This window comes from Lepidochelys olivacea, assembly GCF_965140295.1.
Source record: "Lepidochelys olivacea isolate rLepOli2 genome assembly, chromosome: 11".
Lineage (NCBI taxonomy): Eukaryota > Metazoa > Chordata > Testudines > Cheloniidae > Lepidochelys > Lepidochelys olivacea.
The window spans coordinates 71,533,823-71,553,521 of record NC_140421.1 but is presented as its reverse complement, the minus strand read 5'-3'; the positions used below and the strand labels follow the sequence as shown (position 1 = coordinate 71,553,521).

Here is a 19,699-nt window from a genome sequence, read left to right as displayed (position 1 = left end):
ATCTGCCTGTGTAGTTTACTTGCATCAGGTGCAAACTGATTTAAAGTTGTTTATGTGAGCCTATAATTTGAGTTTAAAGGACAGCCTGATATTGTAGTTTAGCAATGAATTTATTTTTCTGTTGCACTTAACAGTTGTGGAAGCTGGAGACAGTTGCATATTTTTTATAAGCACAACTTAAACATGAACCTCATGCAGGATTACTAACTATTCCTCACTAATACATTGTTGTTAATATAAATTAAAGTTATACAGAACACAGATATCATAGAATCTCAGGGTTGGTAGGGACCTCAGGAGGTCATCTAGTCCAACCCCCTGCTCAAAGCAGGACCAATCCTCAATTTTTGCCCCAGATCCCTAAATGGCCCCCTCAAGGATTGAACTCACAACCCTGAGTTTAGCAGGCCAGTGCTCAAGCCACTGAGGTATCCCTCCTCCCCCCCATGTTTATAGGTTTTTCACATTTCTAAATGTCTGGCGTATTTCTCTTTTAAATCAATTGCTTTAAGAATATGAGCTACTCATTTTGGTAGTGGTAATGAACAATTTTTCAAGGCTCACTCTTGTGTTTAAAGATACGTTAGCAATGAGTCTATAGAGATAAAGCATTGCTGAAATTTCAGTGCTGCTTACTGTCTAATTGTTAAGGTGCCGCTAGACAAATTAGAGCAGGCTCTGAAAATAAGTCATCACTTGAATGGAATCTTTCAGTGTAATTTAATTATCCCAATTACTGTGGGTAGTGTGGCTGCAATCATGTCTAATGAAAGGTGAATTCCTTAGCTTCTGAAATAGTTCAGAACATGTGCCAAAGGAGGAAAAAGGTACAAGGCTAAAAAAAAAAAAAAAGCTTGTTTAGGTATGTATCTAGTACGATAACTGGTGGGGTACTTTTATGGCTGTGTGTAAGATCTAGCCTCTCATCAGTTCTGCTGCTGCTGACTCTTGCATTTTTCCTTTTCTGGTTGACCGCATATTAGCTACCGCCACTAACAGTCACTACCAAAGGCTTAATGTAGTGATGAGGTTGTAGACTTGAATGCATTGTGTTCTGAGTTATATGAACCAGGTATAAAAACCTCCAAGTTGGATCAGGAGAAAATTGACCGCAGTTTATAATTTGTGCCCTATGCTATGTCCCCCTGACTATGTCAGGTTGAAGGAATCTGGAAGGGGAGTCGTTAGAATCCCAAAACGCCTACTGAAAATTAAATTGATTTTATTTGATGCAGTATATATCCAATGTGGTACACATGTCAAAAGTATATTTTATTTCCAAATCCTGCCCACTGTAGTACTGACTCAACTGTGTGAGCAGAAAGGTATTTTAAAGTGTGAACTACAATCTCTGTTAAAGGATAAGGGTGACATATTAGTGCTTGTACGTTTGGATTACAGAGAGAGGCTGTCACTCGCTATCAGTCTTATAGTCAGTTTTTACAGATACATTTTCATTAAGAAATGGTAATCAGCTTAATGGGTAGAGAATAAAGTCTTAGTCCTATTTACACTGACAGATTTTAGGAAGAGGCAATCTTCACTCTTACACTGGATGTGGCCCCAAGGGTTCCTCAGTTGGAAGTCAGATGCTGGATCAATGTGGATCCAAAGTACTATGCAGAGCAAGGGAGCAGGTCCTCTGGCTTCTGTAATTACTTTGATTTCCGTAATGTACAGCTGTGACCTTTCGGTAGAATGCTTATGGCTACAGCACAGCATCTGAAGTGACATGTGGCCCTGATTACCCATTAGCCAGGCTAGTCAACGGTGGACAGTGTCAGCCTATTTAAATTCTGAATTGCTGCAGTAGAGCTGCAGCACTGAGGCATTAATCCTTTGGCTCTAGTTAGTCTCAGGTGTACGTATTTCTCCTTTTTTAACAAAACAAACAAAAGATACCCAATTATTTTGTGCACATTTAGCCTGGAGTACTAAAATCTCATGTATCCCGTTTATTTTAAGTAGCTATTTGGGTCATATGAAAGCACATTTTAGTGTAACAATTTTTTTTGTGGAAATAAAACATGTGATGTGTTTATTTGACTAGTATTCATGAGCAGCTAATTGTTATGGCACTATATTTAAGATCTGTATCTCAACTTGCTACATTCTTACTCTCAATCTAAGAGTAACATGACAGGATAAAGATTGCAGTTTTGATGTAGTCATAAAATATTAAACTCAGTGTGGAAGTAAAGAAGTAACTGTGTATCTGTTATTTGGCCCTTTTTCTGCTAATGATCTATTTTAACTAGTAGAGTATGTTTCTGTAGTGGATTAATTGAAGTGTATTCAATATCTAATTTCGTTTATAGAAAATGCATAGAGAATAGGCATGCCAGTCCATCAAGGCTGTTTTTGTTTGGGTGTTATAAAAACATTTGTCTTCTCTTGTTAACTTGATATGGAGAATAAGATTTTTTTGAAGTAGCTGCTGCTTTTTGCCTGTTATGTAATGTCCTCTTCATTTCCCTATATGCCTATACATACTTATACATAAAATCTAGTGAATGGCTCATGGAGACATACAAATTATAGTATATCCCCTTTACTTAAGATGCTAAAGCAAGTGTTTAAAGTGTACCCGTATTTATAAGACTTTAACATTCTTGGGACACACCCTTACCCTTATTCTGACGTTAGATATATGGTAAAATTTTCAAAGATTCCTAAATCCCTCTAAATGTCAAAAATGCTTTGACTCCTAAGTCACTTAGGTGCTTTTGTAAAATTTCCCCCCTGAAGGACTAGATAATTTTGTATTTTATTTATTAAGCTTAGTTTGGAGCAATTAAGGAAGAAACTACCTACCGTTGAATTAGTTTTGTTTATTTGCAGAATTACTGTGTTTATATGGAATACAGAATATTTTTCTACCAGCAGAACTTCTTGGATATTTTATCAAATATTATGGAAAAAATAAAGCATCTTTGTAGTTTAGGAAGAGGTCACTAGGGAGCAGTGTAACAGTATCCAAGGATTGCTTTTATGCAGCTTCCCCTCCTCCCTGTTACTGTTGAGAATACAGGCATAATAAAAGTAACACACTGGTTTAAGAGATCATTTAGACCTGCAATAAGAGAGACTCCATAAATTATGTAAAGTTATTGGATCAGCGGTATACAGAAGAAGAAGTTAAAAAGAAAAAAAGCGTTCCCTCCTTGGAAGAATGGAGGGGAAAGGCATAGAAAGGTTAAATAGTATTGAAAACTGGAATCTCTCTGGATTTGTGCAGCCCATTAAAAACAAAAAGTGAAGGTCAAGATCCAGCAAATGACTCATTTGCTATTACAATATTAAAATAATTTAAATATAAAATCTCCCCATGCTCCTATTGGAATCCTGGGCATCTGCCCTAATTTTTCCATTTGAAGACTCCATTCTGGAGGGCCCTATGTTGCAGTCACTGTAGTACTAGGTTGGATTATCTTCATTATCAATTAGCTCTGCTCTTAAATTGGCCAGTGGGACTCTAGCAGTATGCTGTGTATTCTGCAGGACAATGGCGTAGCGTTCCAAATGTAATAGAGTGCACTGAAGTTATCTGAAGGTGCTTAAATTTATTTTTCAAGTCAGAGCCCTTTTTGAATAAAATAAGAAAAAGAAGAGTCCAAGCAGTGCAATATATCTCATATTATTTATGTTGATATTAAATTCAATATAAATTTCTACAGGAATGTGTTTTCAACATATGCTGCTCCTAAATTTGGAGTTTGCATGATGCTGCAGGATTTTGTATTAACAATGTTGCATTACAAAAGTAGTTGAAGGAAAGTGGGAGACTTTGGCATGGGGTACGGAAAAGGTGGGAGGGTCTGGCAAGCTGGAAAGGATGAGAGTTGGTTTGGGTGTTAGTTGCTTATAGGGGATATATTTATTATTTATTTCCTGTAGATGGGTGGAGATAGCTTACCTCGTTTGGGAGGTAGTGGTGGAGGCGGTTGCGTTGATTTTCTAGTTCCCTGTACCATTAACGCTAGACAACGAGCAGGTATCCTCAGCCTCCATTCTCGCAACAAGAGAGATACTTGCTAGCTGGATGTTTCTCCTATAATGATCAGCAGCTTGATTTTTAGACGACATTGGTTTTTTTTGTTTTTTGGGGGCTGGGTTTTTTTTTTTCCTTTCGGATTGGTCAGTCTCTAGTCAGAAAGAACAGCAATGACTGTGTGATAATGGATGGCGTTTCAGAGTGCCCAGCATATACTTAGTGTTGGAGTGTGTCTCTTACTGGAATCCATAAACTGTCCTGGATGCTGGATTTGCTGTATAGGGTGGCTTAAGAATTTTGCTAAGTACCTTACAGTCAAATAATAAAGGCATGTTCCTGCCCTGAAAAACTTACAATCAAAATATAAGACACAATGAAAGCAATAAAAACAATGGGAGAAAGGAAGCCCTCATGTTACAAATGTAAGGTTACTTAGGTGTGTCTTAGGCAAGTCTTAAATTCCTAAGATATGTACATATTGCTTTTTAAAATCCAATTAAATCAAATTTTAATAGTGAGGGTTTTTTAGGGGGAATGGAGCTGTTGACAGGAGTTTGGGAAGGAATGTGAAAGTGGGCAAGGACTGGGAGAGCAGGGAGATGGGACAGGGTGTTGAGAGAAGCTGAGGATCAGGAATAAGAGAATGAGAAGCATGGTGGAGTAGAGCGGATGATAGTGAGATGTCATTGGCTGGTTCTAATAGAGATTTGCATTTGGAGGTGTCAGTGCCCTGCTGAATATGAAAGAATACAAGTTTTGATATTACAGAAGGTGCTACTGCTCCTGAGCCCCCTGGGTAAGTTGGGAGCTTTTGAACTCCATAGTTGGCAGACTCAGCTGAGAAGGTTGCTTCATGGTGGTGATCTGTCACTTGGATCTATTGATCTTTGGGCTGACGGCCTCAGGATCCAGTGATGGGAACGGTTAATCTTTCATGCAGGTTATAAAAAATTTAGCTTTGGGGTAAAGGCTTGACTTATTGCCAGGTACTCTGGGGTTTTGTTTCCTTTCTAGCTACTAGTTAAGATTAGGGTTAGTATCACTTTACATTTACTTCTAGCCTATATCAAACTGTATTATTGTGTTACACTTAGTAATTGAATCTGGTTTCTGCTGCTATTCTTCACTAAATACCATGTTAAATTCATTGTTGCTATTAAATGCAGACTACGTGAGCAAAGAGTAAGATTCTGTGTAAATACCTGTCTAGGGTACAATGCCCTGTTGTTGAAGGTGGTGTGCAGCAGTATCTTTTTTAAAATGTACGACATACACGTTTCTGTTGCCAATCTGTTCCTGCTGTCTCCGTTTATTTCAGTTTTGCTGTTAGCACACTGTGAAAACATGCTGCTGCTAAGTGCTAGTGAATCAGATCTTGCAGAGTTTTATTCTGAATAGATTAGAAATAAGCAGCCATCCTGTCAGTTGGAGAGAGGTGAGGTTATGAAAACCATCCCGCTGTTAGGTTTTGAGTGCAAGATTTCCTGGTGGGACCAGTGGAAGAGGTTGAACAGAGGAATGATAAATTCCCAGATTCCTTTCAATGCCAAGGGATCTGAATCACAGTCTGATTACTTAACTTTGCTTATCGAGTTACTCTGCAAACTCAGGATGTTCAGTTGCAGGGGATGTATCTGAATGCAAGAATAAGAAATGCAGCTCACTTTTTGTAATGGTTGCTAGCTAGAGCCTTAAGCTCTGCTTTCAGCTGTTGCTAATGATGTTGTAATGGGGGCTGGTTGAGTTCACCACAAGGTTAGATAAGGGCCAGGAAGGGCTTCACCAGAGCATATGCTGCTTTAAGTGGTAACCATTTAAATCCCTTTATCACATTGACATCCTTTTTCTTACTTCTGACAGTCTTGTTTTCTGAAGGCCCTTCTAAACTACTGCTCATTTTCAGCACAGTTGCCAACTTTCACGCAGTAAACAAGCACCCCGACTTTCGCAATAAACCAAAAGCCAGGCTAATCCCATTTCAAAACAAGGCCAAAACAAGCCATTCCCTAAGAAGCCCAACACACTATGTGACTAGATCCTCCCCTGGCTTGCAGTCTGGGACTGTGGTGAGCCCGCTGTTCACCCCTGATTCTCTCCCACCTTGCTGGGAGCTGATTAAAAAAAAGAAGCAACAAGCTACAAGCCAAAAGCTAGCCAACAAGCAACTCACAAGCCAATTAAGCCAAAAACAAGCCCAATTTCTGCGTTTTTTTCATGGGTTTGGCATGTCTGATTTTCAGCACTTTTTTGGGGGTTAGACTATCCTTCACATTGCTCTTTTTTACTATTCTTACTGTAGGCTGTTGAATTTTGTATCTTGTCATATACAGGTAGCTCAAAGCTAGTATTTATAAGTGAGGGTTTTAACTGAAGTCCTGAGAGAACATCTTCAACACTTACATTTTCTTCAGTAATCCATTGCGCCTGTTCTTAAAAATGTATATAAATTACCACAATCTGTTTTTCAGCAAGGTTGGTGTTTAGCATGACATTGTCTGTGAAGTGTTTGGACTTTTAATTGTCCCTAACGTGTCCTTACTGTGTCTGTCTTACAAGGTTTTAATCTTCCAATTGCAAATATGGTGTTTCATTTTTAGTTTGACTTTAGTTTAACCTCTAGGTCTTTCATAGATTCATTTCAAACCATGTTCAGTGGCTTAGTAATAGTGAATGAACAGAGTTGGGGTAAAATTGTCAAAAGTGCTGAAGTGCAAAGATCCTTAGCAAGAGGTCAGGATAGGTATAAAGAGATGTGGCTTTCTATTATTGTTGTAAGACTTACTCTGTAACAAAAGGATACAGAATATAAGCTTCCAGCTCAGAATGTCATTAGAACAATGTTACTGCTTGTTAAGTTTCACAGCTTTAAACAAGAATTAAATATGTAAGAGCAAGAACCGCTGTTAGTAGACAGAGTGGACAGAATCAAGATACAGATACCTGTGTGCACTCTGGGTGAGCTATTGAAAATGTTTCAAGGTTTAATCTCAGTTTGCTGTCAACTTTTCTCATACAGCTTCCTATGCATAGTATACTCTCCTTTGTCGTTACTGTGAATTTCTTGACTTTTCACTTTGAGCCAAACTTTTGTTGATTCCTATCATATTTTTGTTTGAGTTTTCTGTGTTTTTTTGTAAGCTTAAAATATTTTGATGCAAGTAACTGGATAGTTATTTCATTTTCATCATATAAATACACTTGACATTGGCTGCTGTGACTTCTGAGTTGTCGAATGTCAGCCTTAGAATATGTCTAAAATTAACATAATCTGTTGGTGACATTTGATCCTGACAGTGGACGCGCATGAAGGCCACGTTTTAAACAGAGTTGTATTTATTGAAAAATGTTGCAGTTCAAAAGAAGTGCCTGAACTACTTGGGTAATTCTGCCCTTCAGTACCCATGCGCAACTCCCACTGAAATATTTACTTCTAGGGGAGCTGCATAGGTGTATCCAAAGGCACAATTCAGCCTAAACAACCCCACAAAACTTGCTTCTCTTTCCTCTCTTATGCATGCATATAAAAGTGCATGTGCGCCCGTATGTAATGAACCCATACATCACTTTCCAGAGATGAATGCTTGGACGTAAAATTACCATTTAAAATAGGGTTGAGTTTTAGGAGTACAAAAGCATTCCATTTTGTAATTAAAAAAATACTTCTTTAAAAAATATGGTTCATATTGTTTGTGGCTGATTAAAAAGCATTGAAAATGGAGTTGTTTAATAAACCTCTGACAATTGTTTTAACTGTAGTGATAACAGTATGTTGCTACAGTACAAAGTATGTTATCAAAGTAGCAGTTGTGGTAATTGCCTGATAAGAATTGCAACATTTATTCCTCTCATAATATTTTTAATCAAATTTTCATCAGTACTACTGCAGTTACCCTTAAATATAAGTTTCTCTTTACTAAGTTTTTAGTCACTTTTGTGTTCTTCTATTGGCTACAGTTCACAAGTTCAGATCCTGTACTTGAGTTAAGCTCCCTGTACATTTCATATCCTTAATTGTTCCATTCTTTGCCATCAAGACATATTTCAGTGCTTTTAAAAGCCATCCAGAAGAGGTTGGGGGTGTTTGTGTATGTGTACTCAGTACAGTAGTCAAGGCACAATGTCTAGGGCTTCATGTTTGTCATGAGGGTCACGGAAGTCACGAATTCTGTGACTTTCTCCGACCTTCGTGAGTTCTGTGGCGGCCAGTATGGCTGACCCCAGGGCTGTCCAAGCAGCTGGCTCCGGAGCGGACCCGCATCCAGCCACATTGGCCGCTGCTTGGGCAGCCTGGGGCTGCGGTTCCAAGGCGGCTGGAGCAGCCGCTACTTGGAAGCTCCTGGCAGCTGGTGCTGCTGGCCCCCAGCAGCAGACCCCCACCCCCACCGATGCCCTGTGCAGACGTGGCCTCCCAGACACCACACCCAGCAGTGACTCTTTCCCTCCCTCCTTCCCCCCCCCCCCCCCGATTTAGTGTGGGGTATTTATAGTATAAGTCATGGGCAGGTCTCGGGCCGTGAATTTTTGTTTATTGCCCGTGACCCGTCCATGACTTTTGCTAAAAATACCCATGACTAAATCATAACCTTAACCATATCCATTGCGGTAAGCTAGACTTAAATTATGTAGCAAGGCCCTTGAGTTCTGCACTATTCTAGTGCCGTATTTTGTGGTTAACAGGAAATTTGGCAACAGCTTCCTATAACTCCAGAGTGGTTGGTTAATTCAATATAAAGAATAATGCAGTCTGTCAGGATGGATAAAAATAGATGATTTAAGAAAAAAATTTATTTAAATTGGATTTGTTTGAATTCAATACAGGTTTGTTTTTTAAAAATCTTTTAAAAATTAAATTTGAAATAGATTGTCAATGTTAAGGCTTACATTTATTACAAGTAGGGCTGTTGATTAATTGCAGTTAACTTGTGTGATTAACTCAAAAAATTAATTGCAATTAAAAAAAAATCATGATTAATTGCAGTTTTAATGGCACTGTTAAACAATAGAATACCAGTTGAAATGTATTACATATTTTTGGAAGTTTTTCTACTTTTTCAAATATATTTATTTCAATTACAACACATAATACAAGTGTACAGTGCTCACTGTATATTATTATTTTTATTACAAACATCTGCACTTTAAAAATGATAAACAAAAGCAATAGTATTTTTTAGTTCACCTCATAGAAGTACTGTAGTGCAATCTCTTTATCGTGAAAGTGCAATTTACAGATGTAGATTTTTTTTGTTACATAAATGCACTCAGAAACAAAACAATGTAAAACTTTAGAGCCTACAAGTCCATTCAGTCCTATATCTTGTTCAGCTAATTGCTGTGCCAAACAAGTTTGTTTACATTTATGGGAGAAAGTCACCTGAAAGTGAGAACAGGCATTTGCATGGCACTTCTGTTTTTGAATGCAATTTTTTTTGTACATAATTCTACGTTTGTAAGTTCAACTTTCATGATAGAGATTGCACTACAGGACTTGTATTAAGTGAATTGAAAAATACTATTTATTTAGTTTTTTATAGTGCAAATATTTGTAATAAAAATAAATATAAAGTGAGCACTGTACACTTAATATTCTGTTTTGTAATTGAAATCTATATATTTGAAAATGTAGAAAACATCCAAAAATATTTAAATAAATGGTGTTCTATTGTTTAACACCATGATTAATTGCATGATTAATCACAATTAATTTTAATCATTCAGTTAATCACAATTAATTTTTTATTGCTTGACAGCCCTAATTATAACCTCTTAAAATCATTTAAATTAAATACAAAAAAATTATTAAGCAGTAAATTTTTGCTGCTAGGTTTTACAGTCAAACAGTTGTAACTGTTGGAAGTCACTGGCTAATCACCTGGGACCAGAGTTTGTTGAAGTGCTAAACAAGCTTTTGACAGCAGTAGCCCCTTCTGCAGGTGCAGACGGAATATTTTCTTCATTTCAGTTTGTTTAACTGGTTCAGTTCAATGACCATTTTATTTTAAAGTTAAGAAATCAATTAGGAGTTGAAAAAGCAGAATCTCTAACAAAAAACTAAGTGTGAAAGGATGAGATCTACTAGTTCTAAAATTTTGAGGGGCATAGTCACCAGAACCCTCAATTTTGTGCCCTGACTACAGATATCTCCTTTGTTTAACAAATCAGTTTTTAATGTAAAACATGTTTTGATCAACTTTTTTCTTATGTACCCAGCACATTTAAGGTAGTCTGATTTAATAATAATGTAATACAATGCTGCTTTTGTGCATTTTTAATTGAATTGAAATTCCATCTAAATATTGACATCACAAATAAAAAATTAATCATCTAATAAATAAGAAATGTATCATTTACAATTTTAACATAAAAATATAGAAATTAAGAATCTAAATAAATACTTAATCTATATTTATACAAATTTCCTTTATCTTGGTCAGCAAAAAGAAACACACCACATTTTGTGTAAAGCTATATTTAGTTATAAGTTAGTGTGTTTTAATGGTTACCAACCAATGAGAATTAGCCTTCTTTAGGAATACAAACAAAAGAGAACAAATGCAAAACATGATTAAAATCAATTATTTAAATCAAGATTTCCTTTTTCCTGATTTAAAATCATGATTAAAATCAGTGATTTAAATTGTGGTGATTTAACAAAATCCACTCTGCTGCTGTACAGTATTTTTTTGCTGGTATTTTGCTATTAAGTCTGTTTTGATCTGCCCTAAATAATTTTCCAATCGCAGTATGCCACAAGAGTTTTGTTTTTTTTTAATTGACACTGCATGGTTGCAAAGTGGAAATTTTCAGGGGGAGGCTGGAGATCTTGGCAGATGAGTAGGAATAGTTCAGACTTTCCTAAACTAGGAAAATTAGCCATTGCTTAAAAATGGTTTTAGCGGTGGGGGGGAAGCTGAATGAATTCTGAAAGCATAGGTCAGAACAAACTGAGTTTGGTGTCAGTTTGGAATTGATCCCTGTGTATACTTCAAGTTAAAGTATTTTTAGATCTTCTGGTTTGAAAGGCACTATGATGCTTATCACTTATTTTGAGCATCTTCAGAGCTGAGATTGATAGCATCTATTACTCTTTTTGCATGATATTTACACCAGTTTGAACACTTGTTCAGTCTGAAATAAAGCTTCTGTACTGCCACTGTTGCAAGTGTCACTTTTTAGCAAGATGACTGCCACCAGTACTGCTCTTGGAAATGCCAAGTTTAATGGGAAAAAATGAAATTTTTAAATGTATTACAAAAGTTGTTCCTGGTGAAATGTAATTGGTACCCATTTTGTGCAGCATAGAAGTCTGAAAGCTAAAAAAGGTAATATAGCAGAATTCACTTGATTGGCAGTCTGAAAGCAGGCATATTTGGAATAATCATGTAAAAGATTTAATATAGTGCATGTCAATGACTCAATAGATAACTGAGACACTGACTGTTATCTACCAGTAGTAGTAAACTGGTGTGAAGTAGTAGCTGGCATGCATTCTCATTTAACTTTTAGTTCATTTCATGCTGCTTCTCTATTCTGTTTAATGAAAGTTGCATTTAATGTAGTCTTTAAAATATTGTTTGAAACATTGACTTCTACATCACGCTGACAGTAAACAAACTTTCCCAACAGTTACAATGTAAGAACCACACAATATGAGAACATACTTATTTTCTATACTTGTAGGGAAATACTGCAGTAACTCGTGTACTACTGTGTGGTACTGTGCATCAGTTGAGACCTTTTAATGGTGACCATTGTAAATATTTCCCAGCATAGCGTGTTCGTACAAGTATCTGCTGTTTGGGAAAATCACTTAGGTCTGATCCTGGAAGGACTTAATCACTTGCTTGTGGGTCTCTCTCTCTCACCCCCGCCCTTTTGCTTTTTTGCTTATGGTAATAGTCGAGTCTCTGTGTGTAAATTTAATCGTGTCTGTCTTTGCAGTATCAAGGCATTAAGTGGGATGTTTGATTTCCATTACTGCCTGTGTCTGAGAAGAAAATTCTTCTTTGTTTACCTTCCAGTCTACATTGGGTCAGGAACATATTTGCCTTCCATTAGGGTAAATATTTAGACAGAGGGACAGAGAGCCCTTGACAGTCCCTTATAACAGAAGAAAAGGTGTGCTTGCTACACAGATTTCTCATTAGTGAGTCTTTTGTCCACCAGGTGGTGCTGCTGTTACAGCAACAGATAAAAATGTCAAACCAACTCCTCAATTTTAGCTCAGCTTCACCTTTTGGAGAGAAGCAAGAACCATGTCTTCAAATCTTGGAAATAGTCATTGTGTTCCATTGAAACGAACAATTAATATAACTAGATATAAAGCCGGTGTGGTGGGCAAACTGAAAGCTGTTTACTAGTCTGTTTACTGAGAGCTGGCATGTTGCTATTGCAGTCTCACAGGTGAACATGCTGCTTTTGAATCATTTGTGCTTTGTCTGTGCTCCAGAATAGGAGGGAAAATACCGATAAGCACTAATAATTGGAGTGTGAGAATTTTCTGACTCAGATTCTAAAATTGGCAGCCCTAATTTGCTTTGCACTGCTTATTATTGCATGTATGCTCTTAAAATAAATAAATAAATAAATTTTAAAAAGTCTGAAAATAGCTTCCAGCTTTGAAAATTATTTTGAATTTTAAGTTTAAAAAAATTAGATACTACAGCCTAGGGCGACGATTTTGTCACAGAAGTTACTGAATCTGTGACTTCCAGAGACCTCTGTGACTTGAGCCCCCAGCACCTGGGAGCTGTAGGGTCCCCCGCCACACCTGGTGGCTGAGAACTGCGAAGGCCCGAGCTCCCAGCCACAGAGGGAGGCAGGGTTGCCCAGATCTTCGAGGCGGCAGGCAGACCCCAAACTCCTGGCCTCTGTGGTTAGCGGGGCTCCCGGGAAATCCCAGCTGATGTGGGAACCCTGGGGGTCGGAGCCCCAAGCTTGGAGCCACTGCAGGAGGTAGGGGGACCCTGCATCTCCGAGCCTGGGTGATGTGGGGAGCCTGCAGCTCCCCATTTTGTCATGCATAGTTTTAGTAAAAGTCACCAATAGGTCATGGGCTTCTGTGAATTTTTCTTTATTGCCCATGACCTGTCAGTGACTTTTACTAAAAATATGCGTGATAGAATCTTAGCCTTACAGATAACTGCAAGGAACATAATTGACAGAGAACAGAAGAAATATTTTTTCCATAGAAAATTTTTTATACGTAAAACTTGTTTGTTAATAGAGACAGGTTATTACCTATTTCAAGTCAAATAAGCAAACTCCAAGAGATGTAGTCCATTAGCGATGAACCTTTTTATTTATTTTTTTTTAAAGAGGGAATTGTGAAAAGTCAATCAGCTACAGATCATCATATATACAGTTGACTTGCTTGCATCATTTATGCCACTTCATATAGTGGTTACAGTTGCTGACATCTTATGCATAATAATTTTCAGTACAATGGAAATGTATGTTTACATTTAAGCTATGCAGTGGTGTAGCCAAATATACCTTGATGATCAATAAGAAAACTGCCTAGACATTAATTGAAATCTGAGGTCTCAGAGGTGTTTCAGTTGAAAGAAAAATCTTTGAAGACGAGACAAACTTTGACTCTCATGCTCAGTTGTTACATGAAAAGCTGTCCAGATAAATATTTGGCATCAGTCTCATCCATAGTCATCCTGTTGCATTGGTCAATCTCTAAAGGAATCTCATGGCTCTCTTTTGCACCTGTCATTTTGTAAATGTACCATTCTTGCTGAACCTTAGTCTTGTGAAAATGTCTAAATTTTCCCATTAAGTGCTTAAAAAGTAATAAAACTAAAGCTATTAGCCTTCACTCATCAGATCCATATCAAGAAAAATATTCTTTGGTGCAATAAATCTGATCAAGTGTTCGACATTTATATCATTCGAATTCATTCTCTGGAAATGGACCTTTGAAGGTAAATTGCATTAAGCAGGGCAGTTTAAATTTTTAATACAATCTTATTGTAACTGTTAGCAAATGATTAAAGTGCAAGGGGGGGGCCTTACATGTTTTGTAAGATTTATTCTGAATGCTATTTGATGCTTTTACTCAGGCAGGCTATTGATTTTATGACTGGCATTTGTGTTTTTAGCTATCTCCCCTCACCCCCGTCCCCATGTAGAATTTAGCCATCATTACAGATTCGATAGCGTTCTGTCCACTTTCTTAATTGTGGAAAACATTTTGGAAAGAGAGATTTATTTCACTATGGACTTTAGTAGCAGTCTTATTAACAGGCTTAACAACTAAAGTAGTAGATTTTAGGGTGAAAAGTAATGCATTTTCTAATGGGAAAATTAGTGTGTCTGAAGTAGATTTTGTTGTTTCATGAGGTCAGCCCGAACTCATCAGTTAAGGGGTTTTATCAAACTGAAGTGGTGTTTTACTGGCTTGGTTTGAGGGATAATTTCAGGGTTCTTTATGGAACAGGAAAACAGTGTTGTCATTTATTTCATCTTGATGACAGTGGGCTATATTTGCATACCCATATACTTCAGATCAGGTGACATTCCCATGCACCTTTTGGATGCTGCTGTGATTATGCTCACATTTATTTAAATTGTTTTTTTTAATGTTTCATATTCAAAGCAACATGTAAATTGCCCATTAGTTTCATGAAGGAGAATGGACATTTGAGGATCATGTGTTGCCAAGTAGTAGTACACTTGTGAAGTTAGAACAGCTGTCCTAAAATTCAAGTTATTTTGAATCTGAAGGGTTCTGTTCCTTTATATCATGGTGAAGCATAAATGGATGGTATTTACTATAATCAAAAGGAACCATGTTTTTTATTGTATTTTTTGCTGGGGTGATTTGAGCGTTCAAACAGAGCGCTTTCTTGATATCACTTAAAGGTTTTGATGGACAGACTGAACTCTTCGGTCAGTAGTATGAAAACACATATGTGGGACTTGAGTTTAATTTGGTTTATAGAGGAAAAGTGATAGCAGATTAAATATATACGGTGAGGCAACAATTAAAGTTCATATTTCCTAAATGAGAGAAATAGTGTGCTTTTAGGCATAGTGTCCATCCCTTCATGTATGTTTATACAGCATCTAGCCCAGTGGTACATTGGTCCTGACTGAAATCTTTGGGCACCTTTGGGTAGTGTCTTTAAAATTCAGTTTTAATTTTGGGCATTACATTCATGATCACATAAATCCCACTTTAAAATGAATTTTTTTTTGTTAAGAACTCTAAAACTGTGCATTCCAACCAATGTGACCGTATAATCAATTCCTTAATTTAAATGGAAGAGAAGTTGGATTAAATGACTTTATCAGCGATATGAAACTGCAACAGATTAAAAATTCAAAATCAATCAGCTTTCATTGTTTAAATAATTAACATCTGGATGTGATTAGTAACAAACATGACATCTTAATCAGTAATGAACTCAGTATTCTAAATCTAAATACAATTAGATTTAGATCACTTAGATGTTCACTCTCACTTGGGCGATTAACCCTTTGAATAGCAAACATTTAAAATGATCTACAAAAATGGCTCTGTCGACACTAATTCAGTTCTCATTTTATTTTGGGATGTATAGCATTTTATTACTGTATCACTCCCCCTTGTCCCCACGTACATTTCTGATTTGTAATGTTTTCTTTATTTTAATGAATGCTGTACTTCCACTATCAAATGCTCATAAGGGTTTTGGGTTTTTCTGGAGTTTAGTGTTTGACTTATTATGTAACCCATGAGAGCTCAGGGTTGTTTAGAAATAATGTTTCAAATTAACAGCATGATTATTAAACTACATAGGACATTGGTAACAGTTTTCAATAGGCCAAATTTAAGATTTATTTTTTTAAAAACAGAACTATAATTAAAACTTACTAGGTAGGAGACAGGGAAGTAATGTGTAAGTTTAATGCACAAAATCCTCTTTGATCAAAATTTCCAGTCACTTAATCACACTTTGTAACCGCATCATAAATTTACTGTAATTTGACATGACTAGCAGTCTGTCCATTCTAAATTCAGGACTGGAAGAGTAGGGGTGCTTCAGATTAGGTTTGAGGTTCATTGACATATCTATTGGGTAGAAGACAAGGGTGGATTGCACAGCCCTGTTTGCAATGTGCATGGCTCTGGTTAGTGCTATTGGTCACTTGCATTACAAAAGTGATACTAAACACCGCTCTTAACAAGTTTTGTGCAGCTTTTTGTATCACTTAAAATCAAGCTAGTGATTTGTGACCAACAGAATACTCCAGAGATTACAATAATGCAAATCCTATTTCTTACTAGGAGAAAACTTATTTTTAAAATTACCAAATTCACCAGGCGTATGCCGTGTTACCTACTATCAAAAGAATTGTTTGTACCCTGAGTGAGCTTTCCTTTGGCAGTGGGTGCTCTCTTTAGCATTTTAAGAGGAGGGATAACTATTTGTGTAAATGGCACATGTGCCATGGGGTAAACATCATTCTGCATGTTAATCTCCACTGGGTTGGTGACATACCAAGCCTCAGATTATACTATGTGCATCTTTATATGGAATACATGCTATATTTTTTCGTTCCAGACATACCCTGCCCCAGGGTTTAATGGCACATGCCTCAGTCTTGCACTGATACTTTTTCACAGTGTGAGGTGGTCTGAAGGACTAGAGATAGATGCTATATCTCAGTGGGGACTTGGAATTTCAGATGTACTGTTGTTGGAGAACCACCAATAAAAATCATACTTTCTGGATGGCTGAGAGAGAGATATGGAGAGAGAAAGATCGATTCCCTTAAATTTGGCTGTGCAGGTGGCCAGGAAGGACTCTTCAGACCTCTGGGGGACACACTGTAGTTTGCAAACCTTGATTATAAAGCATGAGTTTCTAGATTTGGTATTTTTTTTAGTATGCATACAGTATTATACTCATCACAGTGATGTCTGGGCACTCTATTGGACTTGGGATTGTCAGGCTTTGACTTATAAGGAAAGCTATTTTATATCCCTTTTGGAGAATTTAAAAACACATCTATGCTATTCTTTCCGGCATGCCTGATTCTGGTAACTAAGGGAGCTTGACTTTACAGATGGAAAGGATACAAAGTATTACAATTTAACAAAAATTTAACATAAAAAGCCCTAAGGAAACTTTTCTCTGAAGTGAGGCAAATGAAATAAATGTGACAAAGCATAAACTTTCCTTTGTACTCCTTGAATTAAAATTTCCATTTGTGGACAACGGAAATCTCAGAATCTTGCCTGTAAAGCCTTTCTCACACCACACCCTGTATATTCGTGTGTGGTCAGCAGTCCTGTTAGACAATTGCCAAACGTCCTGTTAGACGTGACTAAAGCTGTTTTTTAAACCACAATTTTATACTGTCCCTGAAGATGTTGCATAAAGCACTTCAAAATTTAGCTACTTACCGAAATAGCATGCCAGCTAGTAAAATGTTTACAAATAATACTGTAGTACCACATTTATTTAATAATTGATTAGATTACTCATTTTTGAAAATGTAATTACTACAGAGTGTTTCTAAGAATCTTTATTTTACACTGTGGTAGGTTAAAATTAGGCTATGAAATGAAGAATTTTGACAGACATGCTTCATTTGCATATCACCTTTCATTAAACTTGTACGCTAGCTTTTTATAATTTTTCTTCTAATTAACAGTCTGTCTTAAGGAGAGATAACAGCTTTCAGCACTTGTTCCCTTCATGTAATATAAGGTGGTAGCTGAATGTCTCATCTTACAGATGAATTCAAGTGCAAAGATCTTCACCTTAAGCACTATGTCAGAAACATTTCTGACTTGGAAAACTCTTTCTACTCACATGACAGCTTGATGAGTTGAGAAGAAAGGATGGGCTCATTTTTTCTCATTTACCATTTAGAAGCCAGATGCTATCCAGATTGTATAGGCAGTTTATTGGAATATTCACCTGTTTTATCATGGGAGGCAATGATTTGCATCAGACTTGGGGCTATGGAGTGTTAATCGTATTCTCACGTGTGGAACAGGTTTAGTTTGGCAGTGATTCGAGATTTTTAATACAAAGCCTTATTTATAACCAGATTGGTAAAATGTGAATTGCCCTAATCTTCAATTTCTACAGCAAGGTGCTGAAATCTATATTTTTACTGACATATCAATGAAAATGTAATGCTTGACTAAAGTTGAGTTTTTTAAATACTTGTAAGGGGAAGTGCATGAAAAATTGACCTCTGAGAGTTGAAGCTGATTAAAGCCTTGTGTCTGGAGAACTCACTAGTAATAGAGGTGGTTGTGCAACAGTTTGTGACCATACAGAATACACCTATTTACACGGGTATTCCTCAATCAGTTTGAGTTATGAATTACCCAAACAAAACTGTCTCAGAATCTAGCTGCTGGGATATGAGCACTATAAAATAACAAATTTATCAGCAAGAGAGAATAGAATTATTCTTCCTAAGAATGATGTGTCCCTAAATTCTTCCAGGGTGCCCAGTTGCTGTCAAGAAGTACACTTAAGCAATGTGTAGTGCTAACAACATTCATGCTCTGCCTTGTGAAAGTTATACAATAGCAGGCACTAAAAGAGCATTGTTACAAAGCCTCCTAATTGATTTTTTCCTTGGATTATTTAAAGAACATCATGACTTGTGTGTGTAAATTGGGAGGAAGGACAGTCTGGGCTGCATGTTATATTGTTAATAGGACAGAGATTTTTCACTTCTAGGTCACCAGAAATTTGGATTATTAGTGATTAAAAGTTGTTAGTATCTGAAAGTTTTTTGGTCGATGGTATATATAATGAATTGTTGCTCTTGTTGAGTAACTAGTTTGGAGACGTTCATCAACACAAACCAACACAACTAGTAGTATGCAAAGCAAGTAAATGAGATCCTGTTAGAGGTGGCTCTTGGAACAGGGTTAAGGAACATTAACTTGGTGTAATGGTGAAGCTTCCTTGCATTTTCTTGTGCTTAACCTTGGGGACTGAATCATAGAATATCAGGGTTGGAAGGGACCTCAGTCATCTAGTCATCTAGTCCAACCCCCTGCTCAAAGCAGGCCCAATCCCCAACTAAATCATCTCAGCCAGGGCTTTGTCAAGCCTGACCTTAAAAACCCCTAAGGATGGAGATTCCAGCACCTCGCTAGGTGACCCATTCCAGTGTTTCCTCCTAGTGAAAAAGTTTTTCCTAATATCCAACCTAAACCTCCCGCACTGCAACTTGAGACCATTACTCCTTGTTCTGTCATCTGCTACCACTGAGAACAATCTAGATCCAACCTCTTTGGAACCCCCTTTCAGGTAGTTGAAAGCAGCTATCAAATCCCCCCTCATTCTTCTCTTCCACAGACTAAACAATCCCAGTTCCCTCAGCCTCTCCTCATAAATCATGTTTTCCAGTCCCGTAATCATTTTTTTGCCCTCCGCTGGACGCTTTCCAATTTTTCCACATCCTTTTTGTAGTGTAGGGCCCAAAACTGCACACAGTACTCCAGATGAGGCCTCACCAATGTCGAATAGAGGGGAAGGATTACGTCCCTCGATCTGCTGGCCCTGCTTATCCATCCCAAAATGCCATTGGCCTTCTTGGCAACAAGGGCACACTGTTGACTCATATCTAGCTTCTCGTCCACTGTAATCCCTAGGTCCTTTTCTGCAGAACTGCTGCCTAGCCATTCGGTCCCTAGTCTGTAGCGGTGCATGGGATTCTTCTGGACTCTGCATT

General features: G+C 37.3%; 1 protein-coding gene across 4 annotated transcripts in view; it reads left to right on the top strand.

Moving 5' to 3' along the window:
- The window catches only part of AGAP1 (ArfGAP with GTPase domain, ankyrin repeat and PH domain 1), a 680,164-nt gene that overhangs the window by 307,988 nt on the left and 352,477 nt on the right, over positions 1 to 19,699 (top strand). The window lies entirely within an intron of this gene.